The sequence below is a fragment of the Augochlora pura genome, chromosome 11 (genome assembly GCF_028453695.1).
Source record: "Augochlora pura isolate Apur16 chromosome 11, APUR_v2.2.1, whole genome shotgun sequence".
Taxonomy (NCBI): domain Eukaryota; kingdom Metazoa; phylum Arthropoda; class Insecta; order Hymenoptera; family Halictidae; genus Augochlora; species Augochlora pura.
In genome coordinates, this window is record NC_135782.1 from 7207165 (window position 1) to 7230945 (window position 23781).

At 41.3% G+C, this 23781-nt stretch overlaps 2 protein-coding genes across 2 annotated transcripts in view; both read right to left on the bottom strand.

Annotated features, from left to right (window-relative positions):
• Ph4alphaefb (prolyl 4-hydroxylase subunit alpha-1) overlaps window positions 1-23259 on the bottom strand; it is a 375522-nt gene extending 352263 nt beyond the window's left edge. The window contains exon 1 of the mRNA XM_078193790.1: window positions 23125-23259. The gene's annotated coding sequence lies outside the window, so the exon portion shown is untranslated. The remainder of the gene's footprint in view (window positions 1-23124) is intronic.
• LOC144476678 (von Hippel-Lindau disease tumor suppressor-like) overlaps window positions 1-23265 on the bottom strand; it is a 42719-nt gene extending 19454 nt beyond the window's left edge. The window contains exon 1 of the mRNA XM_078193791.1: window positions 23125-23265. The gene's annotated coding sequence lies outside the window, so the exon portion shown is untranslated. The remainder of the gene's footprint in view (window positions 1-23124) is intronic.
• Between the last annotated feature and the right edge of the window lie 516 nt (window positions 23266-23781).

Here is a 23781-nt window from a genome sequence, read left to right on the forward strand (position 1 = left end):
TAGAAAGGCAATATAATTGAAATACGATACAATTGAAATGCAACGTAATTGAAATATAATACGATTGAAATGCTATGTAATTGAAATACATTACAGAATTTGTAGAAGTGGGATAAATTTTCTTCTATATTGTTATCTACCATCTTACTATGTTTGAATTCATAATTTTATATCGTAAATAAGTTATAATTATTATATTTACAATTACATCGTATATTCAGTTCTGAATAATAACTATGAACAATAATTATGAATAACATTATTCACAACTGAATATACGATATCATTGTAAATATAATAATTATAAATAATAACTGAATTACGATATACTTGAATTACTTAGTATTTCTTAATTGTCACCTATATGAAATTAGAAACTATATTGTAATTTAATTGAACGGAGATTTGAATTACGAATTATAATGTCACTGAACCATAATGTAATTGAATTATTTAGTAATTATAAATCCTCGAGTAATTAAATCGTAATTCTGTGTAACCCTGTTCTCAACGAACCTTTCCTTTGAGTAACACGCTACACGCACAAGTAGTACAGCTTTTAAAACTCTCAGACTTACTAGGGTGGCCAAATATTTCAGAGTTACAAGCGCATCCCTAATTTAATCAAATAAATTAAGCTTCTAACTACTGTAGACTCTTTACTTTCTATATATATATCTTTTACAATTTTGCTTCTGCGTAATACTCTTATACAAGGGTATTCGAGCTAGTAAATTAATAAATCGAAATGACAAAAATACTTTCGGTTCCAGAGAATTTTCAGTATCGATCGAATAAAATACAATTTAGTATCGATCGAATAAAATACAGTTCAGTATCGAACCGACCTCTCCTACTTAATTGGAACAAAGAACCTCGTGCAATTATCGTCAAGCAATTATACGCAGAAAAATGTTGGAACCATTGATTTTTACGAACACGACGGCGGTGGCTGTGCGCGCGGAACGCTTCCCGCAGAAAACAATAGGAACGTTCCGAGGATAAACAGTCGCGAAGCAAACGCAGCCGGGTTTATAAATTTATCCGCGGAAGAACTAATTTCCCCGGTGGTTCAAACAACTCGGGCAAGAACAACCGAACGAAGTGCGGTAATTTAATAGAAAACGGATACTCGAAGTTCATTTCCCCGGGAATCTGGTGTTTCGGACGCCGGCACGGTAAATATTAATAGCCGGAGACGCGAAAGCCGGGTAACATTCGCGAGGGTGGGAGGGGCGGAGGGAGGGAGGGAGGTGTAACGCGCCGCGATTCTTATTGTAACGGGAAAGAGGATTAAGCGGGGGGCGGTGCCGAAGAATGGAAGAATCACGCTCGGATATTCAGAACCCGCGAAAGTTTCGCGGTAACGTAAAACGTGTTCGTAATCGGATTCCCGGCGATAATGCGATTTGTATTCGGTAACGTTGCGTCCGGACGCGGCGAACAACGACACGGGCATTTTCGAACGGACGGGGTAACGTTTGTTCGAGTTACGTGCGCATTCTTAGAGGCGGCCCCCTCCGTGTAAAAACAGCGAACGCCTGGAATGCGCATTGTGCGCGACGCGGAACATCTTCATAGTAATTTGCAGAAACACGTGACGGAACCTACCTCTTCATATGGGACGCGGACGTTGTTGAGCATTATTCGCACCGTATCGAATAAATATTTATCCAGGATAATCATCCAGACAAATTCTTTTTAGTCGAATATCTTATTCGAGCAATTCTTTATTCAAATAATTCTTCGAATAATTCGAAAAATTATTTATATTTATACTTATTTAAGAATATATATTATTATTAAAATTATATATTTATACTTATTTAATTAAGCTTGTTCAAATAATTCTTATATTTATATTTATATTAAAATCAATTATTTTCCGTACGAATTCCCGCACGAACAAATCCTTGCTCGAATAAAATGTTATTCGGATAAATTCTTATCGTCAATGTAATCGATAATCGTATGCTTGTGAAAATAGTTTGTAATCCGATGGTTAAATATAAATAACTACCTGAAACTCGATATCGTTTTTAAGAATATGATAAGTTAAACGACGTCGGTAAATGACGCTCGAAAAAGGCGAAGTCAAAAATAAAATGCAACACGAAAGCATTCGCTTCGACTGCGACGAAATGAACAGACACGAGAATAAAAATAGAGACGGAATGGTACGAATTGAAACAAGAATCCGAAAAGGGATGGAACAATACAGAGAACTGGTTACAGATGTCGCGATAGTTAACGCGACGATTATTCCGAAAACTGTGCGGGCAGCGTGGCAGAGGATCGTCTGCGTACGAAACGAAACAGTTTCTAAAACCGGCATCGCCGAGTGGAAAGTATGAATAAAAAAAAGAAAAAAAGAAAGGTCGAGGAAATGCAGTTGGAGAGGGTAAAAAGAAACAGAACGGTGGATTTATAGCCTCGAAATCTTAAGAGATTCTCGAGCAGGCCCCATGAATTCCGACGAATCGCGGGAGACCCTGACAAAGAGGAAATTTACAGGAATTTCAATTCATAGTAAACAGCCCGTAATCCCCCCATTGTTTGCAGCGGGGCTCTCGGAACAAATAAGGGTGGCGGCGGCGGCGGCCGGCGTTCCGTGAGCAGAGGGGATGAAAAGCTCGGCGGCGGCGGGCGGGGGAGGGACGGTTGGTTCTCACCTTCTGCTCTGCACGCGTAACACGAGATCTCCCCCCTAGTCGTCGTTAGCGTGCTTCTGTAATCGCGCAGCTTGTCAACCATTCCGCTACTCATTAAGACTGCTCGTTGATCCGTCGATTCTTTCCGATTACCGATCGGTCGCCGCGTCCACTAATCGACTCGAGCGAACTGTTAACCCCTTCCGCTATAACGAGTCAGACTCGTGGCAAAGATTTCATGCAAAATCTACTAAATACGAATAGTAATAATCGCCTTTAAATCGAAATCAAATTTAACCATTTTTCACTCGAGCGGCGACTCTGAGGCGCCATGAAAAATTATTGTATCACGTTTCATAATAATTTTAACATTATAATAATATCATTTAACATTATTTAACGTTACTTAACACTATAAATATTATAATAAATTCAGTAAATATGTCGTATAAAATACAGTGAGTCACTTCAAATGGAAATACTATAGATCAGAGAGGCGATTTTAAATATCGAATTAAAGTCGCTCCGAGTGCAAAGGGTTAATACTGCTGTAATAAAAGTCTAGAAACCGAAGTAAATAAAAATAATAGAAGAAACAAAAATTGTTTGGTTCTACTAGGAAAAATATTAAGAACAAATTAGTGCTAATAAGCGCAGTGTTATAGGAGGCCTAGTGCAAGGGGTTAATTTGATAAAAATAATGTTAAATTGAAATTATTTATTACTGTAGCTACATTTGCTTAATTAACTGAAAATAATAGAAGCATTTGGTCTGTCCACGATATAGTCGATCTTTTCAGAAATAATCAATAGATAGCAGCACTTACATCGACCATGGAGTACCATAAAAAAATACAATAAATTATAAAAAGATATAAAACTAAAATAGATCGAATAATTCACTCGTTTATTAGAATCTTGAGGATAACGTACTTACGCTGATTAGCTCCCGTCCACTTATACTCCGCGAAACGAGTCAGAATTCGCGAGTCCAATAATACTAAATCCAGCGCTTAACAATCAAAATGACAGGCTCTCCGCGCGACTTATTTAAGAATCGCCGAAATTACCTCGAAGAGAAGCCAATTGATTAGAGGCATTTAAATAAAGTCGGCTCGTCAGTCTCGCGAAGGAGGACCCGACCAAATTTAATTCTAAATTCACGATTCAATTAAGCGTGCCGCACGGTTCTAAATATACGCGACGTTCTTCCAACGATCAACCGCGCCGACTAAAAATTGCGCGCTTTTATCACGGCGGGAATAATTTTAATCGTCGATTCGAGTCGGGCTCGGTAACCGGCTGATTCGATTACCGGCGCTTACTCGCGGAAAAAGCGCTTCGTTACTTGACCCAATAACGTTCACCGGAAACATACTTCACGAAGACAATCCTATTATTACGGATTCGATAAATCGATGCTCTTTGCTCTCGAGGATCTCTGGCTCGAAACATATCTTTTTTTTCTTCCGCCCCGGAACGGATCCGACCTATCGTTATCGACGGGCGCCGCGCGAGCGTTCCGAGACCGTGGAAGAGTCGAGGGCGCATCAGGAAATGAAACGCGGGGTATGATAGGGCGCGGGAACGTCGGACGAGATAAGGAGGTGTGCCGCGAAACGAAGGAAACTTAATAAAGTCAAGTGGAGGGATCCGAGGGGAACAGAATGGAAAGCCGAGATACCGTTTCGCTGCTGGCTGCTGCTAGTTGCGTCTCGGAATTTAGCCGACTTCCGCTGTTGCTGCTGCCGCTGCCTCTTCCGCCGCCGCCGCCGCCGCCGGAAGAATCAATGTCTTTATTCCGATTCATTTCTTGCCCCGGCGTGGTGCTTTCACCCTCGTAAACTCTTTAAAAGCTACCCCCCGGCCTGCTCTCCTCGTAAATAACGCCGCGGCTCGGCAATGTTTATCGATGCTCGAACCTTGCCAGACACGCCGCAGTATTTGCGCGCACCGAATCCGCTCAAAATGGCCGCGGACAAATGGCACTTTGACCGAGCACTTCGTACAAGAAAACTCGATGGTTTTGCATAAGTTGACGTCGTCGACTAGTTTGATTGCATCGTTTGGAGGCAAATTCGTACGATACCAGCGTCGCACGTGCGATTTTGTCGTACGACGATTTTGTATTTTATGTAAACGACATGGAATTAAGTTTGCGAATATTGTTGGTTGATGTTGTAACAGGTAGGAGAATTATGTTTGGAGAGTTCACAGTTCCACCTTCTTTGACGATATTTTTCTCGTATTTTACAATCAGATTCGGTGTATGCAATACGATCAATGAAATCAATATAACTGCAGTGTTAAATGCAGCGAATTTTTACAAAGCAGCAAACAATGTACAACGACTTCGTCGAACATCCTACAAAGGGTTTAACTCGTTAACGTAGCAGTTTCTTCACAATTACTGCGATTAGGAATTTTTCAACTGGTATAACTTCTTAGAAGGGACAGAACATTAATGTTCATTTCTTAAATATTAATGACAAGGGAATTGAATTTTATCCCAATTTTGAAGAACAGAGTAACATCAATACTTAATAATTTATTACTAGTAATTTTCGTCACGAATCGGACTCGTCAAAGTACGGTAAGGGGTTAAACAAATTTTTTCTTGGTGCCCTTAACTATACAACTGTGCTAAACGAAAAATGTTTAAAATTTCTTTAAAAGAGTCTCCAGTCACAGCAACCTCCACGTGGTGAGACTCGGGCAATCGATGTAATCATTTATTTCCAATCGGTTATAAATCGAAAGAAACCTCGAACATGACTGATTAGAAATCGATAATTCGATCGAGCTAATGGCTGTGAAATAGAGCAGGAGAAAAATAGACTTTTTAAACAGTAGGTTATAATATATTTTCATGTAATGTGGATTATTAAATCTTCTTAAAATCGAAACAGATTTTTCTGTAATCAACATAGAAGAATAAAAATAAATGAAGAGGATAGATATAATAATATAGCAACTAAGAAGACAAATTTTCCTTTTTTTTCTCTTCTAGTTCAATTCACTTGCACGTCAACTCATAGTAAAAATCGTGCTTTGATCTATTACTGGAATTGTTATTCAAGTTTATTCTCCTTTAGAACTACTTTGCAAAATTCTTATTCATCTCAATTTTAAGATCAACGAACTTAGACCAATGCCCTTTCGAACCATCCAAGCATAAGCTATCTTTCTCCTACAGCAATCGATTCGAAGCAAATAAACGCAAATCAACCAAATCGCGAAATAAAACGTGGCGCGAAAGGCAGGTGAAACAGTAAATTTTTAAGCTGCGTCGCCGACGCTGCGTACTCAAGATTAAAAGGTCTGGAAACTGCCTGGACCGTTTACAAAGATCGCATACATAAATGGCGAGCGGTCGTTAGCGTCAAGAGTAAATCGACCATTTGAAAAAAAATAGTTGGAACGTTTCACGGCGCGAACGTTTAACAATTGCACCGGCGGCCGTAAAAATCTGGCGGACAGTTTGGTAGCGTGCGAACGGCAAAAGTCGCGTTACAAGCGACACCGGGGCTCGTTTCGAGACACAAAGGGCCGGGGCTCTCTGTTGGAAAGGGTTTCGAAGTGGCCCGGGAGAGCAGTTAAACGCGGGGCGTTAATCAATCGGTGTCGGCCGTGATTCCGTGAATTAACTGGTAACTGCTCCGTTAGCGTTCCCCGCCGCTCGAATCGAACATCGCCGATTCCCGTATTCGTCGGACCGCAACGTCTTTGCGCCGTGCAAGTGCACTTGACTGCGAGCCCCGGTCCTGTAATTTGCGACCTGTGATCTTCCGAGCCACGGCTCTGCGTGGTCGTAATGCGGATCTCAAGTGCGAGAGGGAGAGAGAGAGAAACAGGCAGACAGAAACAGGGAGAGAGAGAGGGTGAGAAGGCGGTGGTATATCGCCTCGAACAGGAACAAAAGCGGTGAAACGGGAGAAGCGGGTGAAACGTCTGCGGTAATCGTGTCGATCCATTGAATTCCCCGCCTCGCAACGGAATTCAATTAATTGCGAATTTTTGCTGACTCGTGCGTCGAACGGATTCTTCCGAATGGGGAATCCTCGGCAGGGCCCGCCTCTTTGCGACAGATTTTGTTAATCGCGATCTCTACCCACCTCCTCTCGAACTTATTGTCTCGCGTCAGATATGAAATTTCATGACGGTTCCGATCAATCCACTCTGGTAGAAAAAGTTCCCTGTCATTAATCCCTCGCACTATTACGTCTCTCAGAGCTACAGTCAGTCCCAAAAGTATTCGTACCCTCTCATTGCTTATAAGAGAAATCTGTTGAAATCGAGGGATACATGTAAAATTTTGCAATAAACTTTTGTTATGGAACGCTTGTTATGTGGTCAAGAAATTGTAATGGATACTTTTAAAATCGAATTGAAATTGTAACAGTCAAATGAGGATTTAAGTGAGCTGTGTTAATCTTATGGCATAAATATGGTTACCCATTATTTCTATACATATACCTATCATTATTATATTGTTACTACTAAGATCGTCTTTGCTTTTTTAGTCATTTTAATGTGCAATGTCAGTACCTTCACAGTTTTGTATTTAACCTAATTAATTTAATTGGAATATTATCATATAATCCGCTGTCTAGTAATTACTATTATTATTCTTATCCTTCTTCTTCTTCTTATTCTCACTGTTTTTATTACTCTTATTATTACATATCAATACTTCTTCTATTACTAATATTATTCTTAACGCTACTCATATTATTATTTTTTATTTGTTTTATTATCTAATCCTCATATCAATATTGATGATTGTTTCATTCCACCTCCGTCCACTATTATCTCGTTATCATTACTTTCCCGTCCTTCTACCCTCGTCCCCAGTGTTCGTTATTATAAAATTCCCCATAACAAACGATCCACCCCCGTTGGCATAATAAACATCATCGTTAACGAGTATTTTCCAAAGTAGAACTGAAATTGCAGCAATAAAATTAATCCCGAGAATTTGTTGCACGGGGACACCCCCGCTCGTCCCTCCCAAGTTCCGCGTTAGTTTTCGGCGCAGCGAGAATTTAGGTACGGTTCGTTTTCGTTTTGCGATGTACCGAGCCATAGTTCCCCCCGGTGCGCGAAATATTGGCCCCGCAACGGACCCGGAATAAGGGAAGTAATATATCGAAACTCGATACCACGTCCATCTTCGCAACACGGTTCGCAACGAAAAAAAAAAAGTAAAAAAAAAGAAAAAACAATTTAGCCAAAGGATTTACGACGAATTTACGTAGCTTTCGCGTAGGGCACCGTAAAAAAAAGAGAGAGAGAAGAGTGGAGGTAAATCGAGAGCGAGTGTGTATCGATAGGGGGTTTATGGCTCGTTTCGAGTACACTGTAATGTCATAAACGACCTATAAAAAAAAAAGCAAAGCACAAGTTACCGTGCCTTAAGAGACTGAAGTGCAGTCGTGTCCGCGGGTTTACGCTCGGCGCTCACCGGGTATAAATTTCATTCCATCGCGAATAAAACTGCTCCTTTTCTTGTTCTTACTGCCCTTTGCATTCTCTACGCGAAACGAAATCTTGAAACGGAATCTTTCCCTCCGCGGAATGCAGCGGGTACACGGTCCGCGCTCCGATGAAATTGTTATTTTACGATTTTTATTTATTTCATCCTCGCGTCGTAAATCTGCCGGTTTATCGCGGGGCCGGAAGAAGTGGCAAACTTTTTCATAAACAATAAAAACGCCGGAACGTTTCGCGAGTCCAGGTACAAACGACTTTCGAGGCTGCGCCCGCTGCGCGTTCGTCTTCCCGGTAAACAGCAATATGGGAGATTGGAGTGGAGAGCAACGATTTTTCTCTGTATTATGATTATGCAGAACTGTCGCATTTGCGTCGATATAAATTTGCATTGATAGACGATGATTTTTGTGCGAAATAGAGATCGATTGCAAAATACAGGAATATATGTATATGTGTCTGCTGTCTCGTGTTCGATGCATTAATTTTCATCATGCATGCATAAAGTCCTGTTCCTATTAATTATCTTAGTTACCGAGGATAAATAGAAATCGGGGATCGACCCGTTCATCAAACGGGATTGCAATAAAAATTGAAACGATTGAAGTCAACATAAATTTTCACAGGTAAAATACTGTTGCATAATACAAAGAAAGTTGGCGAAATTAAAAATCAAATTATTTGCAACGTTAGTTTCGTCTCCGGTCTCCATCACTTCGCAGCTTCGCGCGAACGAAAATAATTACCGGAGCGACGTGGAAATAAAAATTGCTTCAATTTCGCGGGCAATTATGTCGGCTGACGAGTCACAAACGCGGTGCAAATTACAAATATGAACAGTTCGAAGCCGGCAACCGGAGCAGCTGAACGCGAAGTCTGGGGGGAGGGAGAAAGAGAGAGAGAGAGAGGGGCCGACGGAGCAATTTCTGCTAATTACTTGGACGGAACCGGCTAGAATCGCCGTCCGTGAGCGGTCTTTGGTCTCTACTGTTGCATCTTCAGCTTGTAATCTACCTACTTGTCAAATATCGCGTCGACGATCGTGTTTCCATCACGGCAGATGGAATGGTCGGCGCAATCAGGCCGAATTAGCGTCTGGTTTCAAAGCGGCCGGCGAGCCTCCCGGAGGAAGAACCCGCTGTTTTCCTAGCTCCCCCCCTGGTACCCCCCCCCCCCTCTCTACCCCTAAGCCGTCGAACTTCCCCGTTACCGGATTGTTTGAAAATTAATTCTCCGTCTACGCGAAAATAAAAGACCGGCGAACTTTTCTCGACAAAGTTTCGCCCCGCGGCTGAAATTGCATCATTAAATTAAACCCGATATTTTCGCGAAATATACGGTTCGCGCGGGACGGTAACGAATACCTTGATACAATCGCAGGTTCACCTAATTTCATTGAAATATCTTTGTTCCGTGAGAACTATGTACACCTTTGTTGCGTTCGGTTTCGTTTCGGCTCGGTGTTGTTATTGAAAAAAAAATAACAATACCGTTCATAATACAATGCGCAATTTTTGTTATTAAAATCAGTTTTCGATGGAGATACAATATAAAAAGATATAAAAATATGGATATATAGATATATAAAAATGTAGAAAATAAATCACTGAAACTTCATATTACTTAATAAACGTTTGCTGCAAGTATAGATATTATTATAATAATATCTTTGCTTATTTGTTATAATAATATATTTCTTTGCAACGCACGTTTATTGAATAGCATGAAAATTCAGGAATTTTTTTTTTAATTGTATAAGTGAAAAATTCATTTTTAATGGGTGAAATGAGTCAAGGGTATAATCATGCGTTTTTAGAAGATTTTAGGATTTCTCAAACGGTTAGAAAACATTATGTTAAAGGTGTCTATATATAACAGAATTAATTCTAAAAGAAATTCTAATTCATCGAATTTTCTTGAAATACCTTCTTTCTATAATATTTCAATTTTAGATTTGTATATCTGAGCAAATGGCAACTCAGAACCAGTGCTCTTCGCTTGGGTACGTTGACCAGAGGTCTAATAATAATCGCCCCATCGCTAACTTAATTAGCAACGTACACCGGAGTCCGCGGCATCGCGTGTTAATAGAAAATGAATCAATGCGCCGTCAATAAAACTCGCGACAACAAGTATAATACCATGTATACCATATATACGTGATATATGAAAATACATATATATCAAGTACGTACAATGTCAACTATAATTAGCAAGTATAAATTCATCGTTGACAACGCCGGGGAAGGATGATTAATTAATCGAGAACTTTCTGAGGGAGGCATCGATAAATGAGTCGGAAGGTATCATTATATTAATGACAGAGGCTATTGTAATTCGTTTTAATTAATATTATACCACATCCATCGGCCCATTGTTTTGTGTTACATTGCTAATGGAATGAACACCGGGCTCAACGGAGAGGGTGCTCGAAAGAAAAGATCGAATGGGATTCGAGTAACGATGGCCGGAGGAAACAGTTATTTTATGCAAATGCCGCGCGAAATTGCGAAATAATTATACCGAACGCCACCAATACCCTCGTCAGTATTACTATTCACAATTTGTATCTGTTGCGTTAGCATACTCTTGTTTGCTTCATGTTTGTTCTATATTTTTCATTGTATCTACAAATATTCTAAACTGTCAAATAAAAATCAAGACTTCTAGCTACAATTGTATTAATGTTATAATGTTCTTTGATATGAAACCAACCACATATTTTATAATTACTGAAGCCATAAAACTATGTCAAGAATGGTTAAAGTATATTTTTTTATTCAGTCACACGCTGTCATAAAAATTTGAATAAATTCTACCTTGTCGTTCGTGCAAGGCAATTTTTGTTAGTTGCTTTTAGACTTCGGTAGGTTTAGTGTTCAAGTTGCAATAAAATCCTCTTCTGCTATTAAAATTAACACGACTCGAATCAAAATGAAGATTTCAAGCTACAATCTTTATTATGATTCATGGTATTGAAATAAATTGTGTATCGATTGTTCAATCCGATAATTTTTGCACACAGGATTAACTCTTTAACGAGAAAATGGATGGTGGTAAATTGATCTTTGCATAATTCTATGACGAGTAAAAAATGCTATGAAAATATATAGTTCCAAGAAGTGTCGTCCGATAAATTACTCGGTTTCCCAGTTTAATGTCCTCCCTTAGGACAATTTTCACGACACGTCGAAGGAGTTAGAGCGGCGCGCGGGTGCACCGCCGTGGCAATACGTTGCCGGTGGTCGTTTTGGCAGCGTGACGCGACGGTAAATAAACGTCGATCGTTTTATCTCGGCGGCGGTTCATCGATATCGAGAAGTTGGAAAAAGGTTGCCCGTTGCCCGTGAACTCTATCGGTGGCTGTCTCGTTTATCATTTTCTTCGGCCCCCGACACCCTGTCCGGCCGCCCTTTGCTCTCTCTCTCTCTCTCTCTTTTCGTTCCTCTCTTCTCCACCCACTCTCGCCGCTATCTCCGGTTTTTCTTGTCCCGTCTACGTCCGTGACGGGAATTTCGATTTCGTCGACGATGCGTGACGATCCGTTTTCCAGATTTTTACGGGGCTTGTTCTTCGTGGGGAAAAGGAGATCCACTGGGCGACGGGAAGCTTCACAGACCGGAAACCGACCGTACAATCGATCGTTTGCAACCGATCGATTGCATTCAGCGTCCGAGAGATCAATTCGACCCGCTCGAATTTAAACATCGACTCGAATCTTCCGAATTAATATGGACTTTTCAAATCGCGAGAAATGTTGGAAAAGTTTTATACAATCGCCGAAGGATTAATAGATTCGTCTCATTTGTACGGTATTTTTCTATTCATTGTAATTAGTAAATGATTCGTTGTAAAGACATTTTTATTAATATCTTTATTATTATCAGTTTTTGTGCGAAATGAGCTATTTTATAAGTCCATTAACATCGAAATTGAGACATTCAAGGATCGCATTAGAAAAAATAAATTTTCGATACGATTGTATCACAGTGCTTATGTCGATCTAAAAGACTTAAATTTACATTTCCTATTAAAATAATAGCAATTATTAAATAAATAACATACACATTATTACAGTTAAGAGCAAAAAGTAGCCAAAGGACTTAGCTCACTTTCAAAATAAAGAGCTGAAAGATAGATTCAATAAATACAATGAAAAATGAATTAATTACGAACGCAACTTAATACTTAATTGGTCGATTTTTTTCTAGACGCTCCGAGCATAGATATGCATTTTATAAGCAATTTGGTCGCCACAGTTTTGAATATTATCAGAAGAAAAATCGTCCGCGCTGCAACAGTCTGTGCGCGGAACTTCTGGAAGCAAGGGAACAACCATCGGACAATTATTGCTCGGCAAAACAAAAGCAATATTCGAAAGAAACTTTGCCGAACAGTAAAACGAGCTCGGTAAGAGCGTCGTTGAAGTCTTGCCAAAACGAGCTTGAAAAACACGGAGGAGAAGAAGAAGACGAAGAAGAAGACGAAGAAGAAGAAGACGAGGGAGCAGAACAGAGAAAAGGAAGAAGAATAAGAAGAAGGGCGAAGCCGAGGTAGAACGAAGCCTAAGAAAACAGTAATTAAAGTCTGTTTGGCGAGGAACGGTGGAAGTCGATATAAGTTACACAGGCGGCGGCGTTAGGATTTGCTTTGGACCGATGTTCAACGTCTAAACTCCCCGGCGCGATAGAGAACCTCGGGGAAAGTAACAACTTTCTTCAATCAGGAGAGCGTGCGCGAAACGCGGGTTCCGCGAATCCGCGTCGCGGGTCTTCCCTGGGCGGTAGAGCAGCCTGCAGGTGAGGGAAAACTTGCGCGGCGGCCCCGTGTCCCGGATAGAGGCGGAAATTCAATTTGTCGGCGCCTGGTTTTCATTCTGTAACGAGATATCAAATATGAAAATTGTTTGCGAAACAGTTCAGCTTAGGAGCCGGGGCGAGCACGCGCGAGGACCGACGTCGCTGGGCGAGACGGGGCGAGGCGAGACGGGGCGGGGGTGGGGCGCGACCGCCCCCGCTGCTCCCGTTCGAGTTTGTCTGATCGAATCAGACCTCGTTCGAAAGAAGAAACTGAATTTCTCTGGCCGCTGAGCCTTGAATAGACTTTCCTCGCGAGACCTCGGATCCGTCTGACAACAACTTCCCGGCAAAGTGTCGCGGAAAGTCGAGGATTAAACCTGGACCATGCGAGGGAGCTTTTGAAGCTATTCGGGCCGTGTCGGTGCTGGAAAACGGCGGTCGTTCGTTGTCGATGGCTGGGGGAGCTTCATAAACTTTCTAATCTGATGTGTGCACCGAGAATCTAAAGAATCAGACACTGTGCGGAACAGTTTTCCCGGCTCTTTCCGCTAAAGTCGAGCGACCTTAAACCGGGAATGGAACGCTTTTCTTCAAATTATTTTACGTTCTTTATCCACTCGTACGATTGTAAATTTATTTAGTTGTACATTTAGTTAACGTGTTCCATGCTACGTGTATCACCGATGGATTATGCTTACATGTTTATTTAGATAGCTAAAAAGATAGTTTACATCAGATTTAGAAGTAAAAAATTAATTTCCACCACGAGAATGGGGCGTAATAAAACCGTTTCATTGTTATATATACGACAATTAATAATTATATATAATATATCAACTTTAAGTAAAATATCAAATAGCCAGTCGAGTAAAAACAGCCCATTGGAATCCATTGAAGAAGATATTTGCACGGTGACTGCGATATTTTTCTCATTTGATTTCGACACTTATCAAAGAGATCAATTATGATACAGTCATTCGTTAGAGCGATAGTTCTTGTTATAGGCTATTTTAAAAGAACTAACAACAATGACAATAAATGAGTAAGAAAGACATGAGTGTAAATACAATAAAATAAAATACAAGACAAAAGCAATAGGACAATTGTAAAGAATTACGAAAAGGTGGTGAAAATTCTAAGAAAATTCAATCTTATCATTTCTCTAAAGCGACATAAGTTAGCCATTAATTGGCACTTAGGAATTCTATCGGAAAATAATTCTATCACAAAAATTCTTCATTATCCAAGTCATTTTAAAACGTTTCCGACGAAACCACACGATTCGTAACGAAGTAAAGACAACTACCTGTAGCAAGTTACATTTACCAAGTCCCTGTGCTTCGAACATTTTCTTCGGCCGAAGTTTAATCCATTAAATTGCAATAATCGGCCAAACTGTTTCAAGTAAGATGAAAAGTTCAGTGACTGAAGCATCAGAATTTAAAATGCTACTTAGCCGTCAAGCTCTAAGGGAGGAGAGCTCGACAGGAAAAAATATTTTCCAGGACGGAGAACACAAAAGAGGACGGGTTCGTAAGAATAGTTACGGCGGCTCGTAGTTCATCGCGGCTCCCTTTGTTATTTCTCTGCGTCTCTCCCTGTTCGGTTTCTCGTTCGATTTCTCGTTCGGTTTCTCGTTCGATTTCTCGTTCGGTTTCTCTCGTTCGGTTTCTCGTTCCGCTTCTCCCCGACAAGCAGCGACTGCTGCCGACTTCATCGAAACGTAACCAAGGGGTCGCGCAACCCTCTTCCTTCGGGGGTAATACGAGACGCACGAGCTCGTCGAGCTTCTGTAATCAGGCTCGAGAACTACGACCGAGAATGTGAGGATTCGGAAAGGTCGATCGAGTGATATTTCGCGAACTGCTCGTTAGGAACGGTTCTCTCCCCGGCGCTCCTCCCGGCCCCCTCCCTCCACGGCCGTCGTCCCCCTTCAAGAAAGTCTCGAGTCGAGAGCAATTTCTAGGATTCCCGACCGGAAGTCCCGGTAAAACGACCGATATCGAACGAATTTTCCCTGCCCTCGAACGCCCGTTGATCAGCGAGCGCTTCAAAGGTCTCGTCCCGAAATATCGGCGGATCCGAGCGTCTTTTCGGGCCGGATTGTTACGAAACACTGTCAAGCTGATTGGATAATCGCCGAAAACGCGCGCTAACTTACTAACAAGTTGTCCGACGGGTCGTGAACCGGTTAAACCCAACGTCGTCTAGCATAATTTAACGAGCTGGCGAAGTCTTTGGAGTGGAGTCTGCACTTTCGAGTCTCGGGACATCGTTTCGTCAAAGTTAGTCTTCTCCGAAAGAGTCTAACAAACATAATTCCGTGTTCATTTCACTGTGATCGTATGTTACACGCGTTTACAGAGAACAGTGATAGTGAGAATAGTGATATATGAAACAACGAAGGGATTAGGAGAAATTAAAAGCGTCGATGCATTCGTTTCGACTTATTAAAATTATTTAACAAAGGAAAATAATTGCACGTATCTCAGAAATCTTGCTAATTGATGTGGACAATCTTTGTATTAAAAACATGTATTTTCCGACCGTAGAATCGCCAGAATTTGCAAGATATTAAAAGAGAAGAATCATCGCCAAACAGCAGCGCATTTAGTTATTTAAAATAAGAAACAACTGATCCAACCATAACATTTATAGTTCCGAGTATTGCTAGAAATTTGTGTCATCTGTTACAAGATAAAATGAAACTCTGCTCTACAAAATTTAGAAGCATCGATACATGTAAAAATTACTGTTAAAGTGCGAACACGATGAAAACGGAGTGGATTAAAATTCTCGAAACGGGATCGCGACGAGTGGAGAGAAAAATCCAATTCTCGCGTGGCGGGCATTATCGCCGTCCTTAATCACCGGTGGCGATCGGCCAGTAGTTAACCCATCCCGGGAATCGATTCGGCTTAGTCGACGGATTGTTTCCCTATAAACACGGTTACATCGGTCTCGGCCGTGCAAACATCGGGGTTGAGGGATCGGGCGTCGAAATTCGTTTTAATTCCGCTACTCGACTTCGAGTCTCGTTTTCAATATTTGCGCGCAAACATCGCGCGAATTGGAGGAGCGTCTGCGTTGTATCGGCGCGCAGCCTACCGCAAGCAAGATCGAGCAACAGCGGAGGCGAGAGAGCTAAAGAGAGAGGGATAAAGCGAGGGAAGAGGCGAGCGAGAGAGGGAAAGCGTTCTCGCCGTCTCGTTTCCCGATTTCCCCCATTCCCGTCGTCTTCCACGGATTTTACATCGTTCCCGGGCTGTTGTCTCGCCGTGGAACGAGTTTCGATTCGATCTCGAGACTTGTCGTACGTGCTCGAGCCGCGACAGCGACTTAAAAGTCTTGGAAGTAGCTGTCCTATGGCTGGCGAAGCCCGTAAATCGAAAGGCGAGACGGCCTTATCGCGAATCTCGAGACCCGATCTTGAGAGACACTTCCGGAACGAAATTCTATAAATATGCTTCTGTATCTGATACAGCCCGGTTCCTGTCTCGATCGACCACCGCGGCGACGAGATCCGCGAGATACGCGGACTCCGGCTCGATAGAACACGTACGGGACCGCCCGAAACTTTCGATCAGCCGCTTTAACGCTCGAAGATCGCTCGCGAAATTCTGCTCGGGAATCTCGGCGGCGATCTGAGCGCCGAAAAGTCGGAAAATATGAGCGAAGCACCGCCGGAAAATGGTATTTAAATATCAAGGAAGTTTTAGTTTGTTTTGAAGAGAATTTTGAGAGCGCTGGGATGCTGCGAAGAATTGGTAGTTCCATTTCTCTTAACAAAGTGAACGGTATTGATAGAAGTGAGCCATACTCGACACGAGTTTTTACATTAAATTCATTCCGCTGATTTCTATAAATTTATGATTGATTTGAGAACAGTTCGAAGAATCGTCATTAATAAAGAACGATTTATTAGCGAGGTACAAAGACAGTTGGCGACGGTACAATAATTTAGCAACTTGCAAAGCGAAAGTCATCATCACAGAAGTTAATTAAATTCTTTTTAACACAACAGAAATGATATAAAATAATACAAGAACTTCTGATCTTACTCGCTAAATATAGTCATTCAGAAATAAACTAAACTAATAAGCGAAACTAGACTAAATATCACTACTGCCCTATTCGCTGCACCATGACATCTGACACAGTCACTTTTCCATTAATTTGCACCCAGCGAACGAAATATTGATCAGCATCGATGCTCCCCAGAGCCTCGACTATTACAAAATTCGACGCTCACGTTTCCACTTCCGGTCGCTGTTCGCAGGATGTTCCGCGGTCTCGTAAAAAGCGCGAGCAAAGCGTCGACACCAGAAAAAGAAACGCGGAAGAATCGCGAGAGGGAGAGAGGCGGGACAACGTTCTCGCCGGGAGAAGTCGTTCCCCGAAGCTCGAGGGTCCCGGTTGTCGCCGATAAATTACAGAGATTCAGCGAATCGAACAACTCCGCGCCCGATGTATCGAGCCGAGTGTGCCCGGCGATGGCATCGTGCATGAATTACGCTTCTTCGCCGTGTCTCCCATGGAACATCGACCTCCGGCGACAACCGTGTGCGGCGCACACCTGCACGGGGCTACCTGCGGCAACGGCCGACTAGACTTTTATTAGACACCAGGCACGGCAGCCTCGGCGGCGCTCTCGGCTTTCCGCGCGACAGCCTCTCTCGGCCTTTAATGAACGCCGCCCCGGAGAACGGAAATCCCGAAGGGCGTTTATAGAATTTCGATTTTCCCGGCCCGGACCACCCACGCGCAATTCTGTCTCTCGCCGAAGCGCAGTTCTGCATCTTCTTGCTCGCCTGGCAAGTAAACAGCTACTGCACCGCTGTTTCGCTTATGTTACTCGAGCGTGCAGACCGGCGCAGAAATGGGCTCCTCGATTGCCTTTTTTAGAATTTATCGGTTTTGCTGGGGCACTCCGTGTAATTAAGAGATTAGAGTTGGAAATCGGTCCGATTGTTTCGAATGGATATTCAGCTGAGGTAATTGTCCAAATGGATTCCTTTCGGAAGAATATTTTAGCCGAATTATTCGTCACAGATTATTCTATTTTAATGATTCTTTATTCTACGGCAAATTTGATGCGTTTATGAGAGAAATAAATATTGCAACTCCTTAAGGATATTGTTCCATTATTTCCATTTAATTACGTTTTTTAACGGAGAAAAGATATTTTCATTGAATTTATACTGGCAAAGACTCGGTCACTCTCGCAGGGTAATTAACTTGCTCAAAAACTATTTCGTATACTCCATCAAATATTTTGAATATATATTCCAAGTATGAAAGAATTCTTACTTGACTAAAAGATAGTAATAAATAATTAAAACATTTTAAGAAGCGCGTAAGGAGAGCTATTTAGTTTGTTTAGAACTGATTTTAATTGACACACTTGTATACCTAGGCATTCGAAATGTATGAAATTATTAGAAGAAGAGAACGAGAGGATTCGTATCTATCTGTTCTTGGCAGAGCTTCCTCCTCGACGAAGATAAGGACGAGCGACAGTAAAGCAGCGAACGCGTTTAACTCCTTGCACTATCGCTCCTTTCATGCTGCGACGATTAGCACTTATTCGTACTCAATAATTTTCCTTATAGAACCAGACAATTTTTATTTCCTGCATTGTCTTTATTCACCTTCGTTTCTATACTTTGATGACAGAAGAATTTACTTTAGAAGAAATTAATAATAACAATCTGTAATAATAAATAAATAATATTGACATTTGGTAGAGTTTGCATTTACCACGAGTCTGACTCGTTATTACAGGGGTTAACTATCTTCGAAGCGACACCCTCTAATTCGCAGGCGTCCCAACGGGGATTAATCGGTTGAAAACGCGAGCACCTCCGAAAATTGCAATCTTATCGAGGGATAAGTTCCGTGGATGGGTATCGAGCCGGCGAGGGAGGGTTCCGGTTGTTACTCGTTAACACCGGGCTGAAATAGCAGGCTGGTTCGATTCTCGAAACTGAATACCCCGCCTCCTATCGAATAATCAGAAGCGGCAAGACTTTGCAGCCTCCGCATAATCCGGGCTCTCACTGTCTGGCTGAATATGCATGAACGCGTTCGAGACATAAGCGTTCGCTACTTAAAATAATTCAGCCGACTGTTCTCTCGTTCCGTTGATTGCGTTCCATCTGCCTCGGATCCGCAACTAAATACCCCGGAATTGCTGGGAATATATGTACCTTTATATACTGTAATAGTGTACGGAGTCTGCGAGCGCGCGCGTGCGCGTATGTGTGTGTGTGTACACAACGGCGACCGCACCTACAATGCAGTTTAGAGAGAAATTGTTGCCGAGCAGACGAAACTGCTTGGAACTCCGCCTTTAAGTGTCAACGATTTTGCCAGTAAGTAAGTTCTTCGACGTTTCCGGTTAACGAATTAACAGTTTGCCAAGTGTACCGCGGCAACTTCCTCCACGCTGAGGTATTAATATCAGAGAATCGCGGAGCGGAGAACGCCGTTGCCGAATTTACATCGCCCGCATTCCCTACCCCCTTTTTACACTCGAATCCGACGCCTCGACGCCCCCGAGGAAACTCCCGTGTACACCACCCCCTCTCCAGCTCAGATTTTCATCGAATTTCCGTGTGTCGCGGCTGCTGGAAAAATATATCCGACGCGTATCTTTTTTCCGCTGCGATCGCCCGTGCTATGCGTTTCGTTGTAATACTATCGCCGTCATAGAAAACCTTACGTCATAGAATATTACAACAGTAATTCGCGACGGAAGTTGAGAAACTTTAAATATTGTTAACAAATTATTGTCCAGATATATTTCATATTTTAGTATATATACATCTTATTAATTTAAACCTACACACTACCGTAAAGCATGTAGCTGCATATAAGACAAGTAAAAGATATAATAAAAATAGAAAGAAATAAAAGATGCAAAAATAGAAGAAGAATAAAACGAGAATAAGAATAAAAGTTTCATAGTTTACCTGAACTGTCGATTCGATGATTTTCTGTTAATTTCAATAATCTCTAGTAAAACAGGGAATCTACTTATATATATGTATAAATAAATTAAATATAGTTCGCAAAATCCGAAGGGAACCTCGTAACGCGATCAATCGGATCCTTTGGAATCGCGGTGGTTCAATAAGGATCAAACTCGGTATACCGACGGAAGAGTGGGGGGAAAAGACGGGCGGTGCGAGGAGCTCGCAATTAGAAAGAAAGAATCCCGGCATTTTCGAAATGTCGGGCAGTCTGACGCATTCCACCGTCAAAGAGCGAAATATCGCGGAGCCGGGAGTGTTCTTATAAGTCGCGGGAAAATCGAAGAAAAATCGAAGAAAATCGTCGGCATCCTCTTTCTCCGTCGACCAGCCCGGGGCGAGGCTCTAAGCGTTTCCGTCGCGCGTGTCCTCCCACGGCCCTCCCCCAGGATCCTTTGGAAACGCATCGTGAACATTTAACGGAGAGCGCGCTGGAAACGTCGCCGGAGACGAATAAATACAATCATCGGGACGAATATTTTCGTGGTCCGTTCAACCAGAGAAACGCGTTTGATGTGTCGAACGGCGCCGCGCGATTTCCTATCGCGAACACGTGATTTCTTCCTCTTGTATTAGGTATGAGGATCTGTTTTCCCTAATTTATCTCTCGCGGCTGTCCGTCGCAATTTTTTCACTTAACACATTCCACGTGTACCATTAGTGATACACGCTTAAATGTCTATGTAAGGCGTTAAAAAAATATTTTATGCGAAATTAGAATCGAGGAATTAATTTTCGCTAAAAGAATGGACTATGATATGTTTATTTCATAGTTGTAATGTCAATAATTAATAAATAAAAATAATATATTGATTTTTAAAACGTCAGAATGAAGAGTCGACGAAATACAGCTGGGCATGGAACGTGTTAATGAAAGGATCAATGGATGCTACGAGATAATAGACAGATGCAACCATAGACATCTTTTAAAACGGAATAAATCCTTTAAAAATAATCCTACCGACGTTTTATGCGTATCTAGAGTAAGCGTATCAATTACTATGCCCATTAAATCATTTAAATTATACATTGATGCTTTTTATATATAAGTATGCACTTTTTCATAATTAAAATACACGACGAACGCGAAATTTTTTGCGAAATGATTAAAAGGACTTTTGAGCGAGTTACTATGCGCCGATTTCTGATACAATAACCGTGTATCAATTTTTATATAGAAATTTTGTAAAACCTGTTAATTAGAAAATTTAAAGAATGAACTAAGAAATAAAACTGCCATATATCGAAAGCATTGATCTCAACCGTAAGAATCGTCCCACCCGGTATGCTTGCGTAGCCCCGGTTGGTCCCCATAAGAGGCGACAGGGCCGGTCGGAAAAACGAGTGGAACATCTCCGCGTTGTTAACTGTAAATAATTCAAGAAGCCCTTAATGATTCCCTTTCGCTGGAAGTTAGAGCGTGCCTCCATTAAATAAAAAGAGAAACGAAGCGTGGATGGACCGAGGGGGAAAGAAAAAAACGCGGGGAATCAAATGTAGCCGCGTTGGTCCAGGTGTGCCGGGGCTGTGTGCGTGCCGTTTTATTCGAAGTCGCTATGTACCAGGAGCACTGAAAATTCCGGGCTAGACACTCAACGGAGTACTTGACTCGATTATGAAAATGTACTTTCCCTGCTCTTTGCCTTTCCTCTCTTTCTCTCTTTCATTTTCTCCCTCTCTTTCTCTCTTTCTCTATTTCTCTCTCTATTTCTGCCAGCGTTATCGCAACCCCTTTTTTCGTTGTCCGCAGCTTCAGCCGCTCTTTGATCGCAACATAAATGTCGCGAATGCATGATACGCGTACTCTTACGAATAGTCGGCATTAAATTAATGCATTTATCTCTGGCTCTCTATCCATCACCGCGAAAGATAGCGGATCCTTTTGCTGCCGATGGAATTACTCGGAACGACCGGTTCGAGATTCGAAAGCTACGGCGAATTGCTACGGGTAACTAGTCGATATAACGCGATGAAAGAAAGTGAAAGAAAAGACGAAGAATCTTCCCAAAAAATGTTAAAAGTATTAAAGTGAGTTATTCTAACGGCGATCTTCGTACCGGAAGTCGAGGAAAATCGATTGAAATGTTTCAAAATGCTTATTATGGATCTTAGTAAGAGTATTTGTAATTTTGTTGGAAAGGATCGTATTTAAAAACGACAAACCATTTTGCGCGTTCCATGGAGAAGCCGAAATCAAATTTTCATGCGAAGACGAAATGATTGAATTTGATTTTATTGTGTAAATTATAGAGATGCGTTCAACCCGATTTTAATGGACGTTTATTGCAGTACGAGCGTAAATGTGTCTGTCCGGTGAATCCTCATGGATGCACTTTTGCGATTTAAATAATAAATTCGAAAGTATAGAGTTGCCAGAAATTAAATCGGGCATCGACACATGGTGTAATATTCAGGGAAGCATTATGTAACATATAAATTCCCAATGAACTTCTATGTTCCTGAATAAAATGCCTCGTGGTCGATAGTAAATGTTGTTAAAGTATTTGTTACTTTTTGTAGAATATATTTAATATTCTTCGTAAAATTCTAATACTGTGACTATAAAAGTGATTATAATATTTAGTATTCTTTATAGAATAATAATATTCTAGCTATAAAAGTTATTATAATATTTACTATTCTGCATGGAATTATAATATCGTAATTATAAAAGTGATTATAATATTTAGTATTCTTTATAGAATAATAATATTGCAGCTATAAAAATTAATGTAATATTTTCTACCCTCTATAAAATTATAATATCGTAATTATACAAGTTATAATATTTACTATGCCCTGTAGAATATAATATCGTGGCTATAAAAATTATAACATTTAGTGTTCCCCATAGAATATAATATCGTGACTATAAACGTTGTTACAACATTTACTACGTTCAATGGAATTATAATACCATCGATACAAAAATTGTTACAATATTTAATGTTCCCCACAGAATATAACACCATGCCCGTAAAAGTTGCTATAACATTAACATTTCTGGATGCAACGCCGCGACCAAAAAGAACCCCACTGATTGAGAGAAAATACGTTAACGGATAGGTGCATCGGCAAGGTAGACGAAACGAGCGGCGGTGCACGGTGCACGCGGAATATACTAATTCATTGCTGGAGGAAATCACGTACTGGTTGGAAACGGTGCGCGTTATCCGGCAATTTTCCAAGGTAGATCGGAAAAACCGCCTGGTCACATCAGTCCGTAGCCGGGACACGGTCCAATCATTCGGCCAAAGTCAAGTTAATTGGCATCGGTGAGGCCGGCCGCGCTCGTGCGTGTTGGTGCCTTGAAATTCGATACCCGGGGCCCCGCTGAAAATTCGTGTCTGAAAAATGGAAAATTTCAATGTAAAATCTGTGCACGATGATGGGAACTAGCATAATAAAAGCTGATTAAAAAACCGGTCCCGTGCCGCTCGTCAAACGGAAGGGAACACAATGTCATCCGCGCCGATCAGCATTTCTCATTATTTTACGACGACCTGCGTTTTTCATTCGGGTCGCCATCCAACGTAATTCTTCTCGCTTTTATGCATTCCGTTAATTCGATGCGGCTTTTTTGTGGTACACGGATTTTCAAATCAATGGAACACGCGTTTTTCCTTTTTCCATCATTTTTCGTGCCCGCCATTAAACCACTCGATATACACTCGCCGACAAAAGTGGAAGGACCTTCGCGTCGCGGTAATATTTATATAAAATTTGATATTTTAATAAATACGCGACTTATTAGATTAAAAGTAAATTGAAATTAAATAACATGTTATTTATATTACAACATAGTTT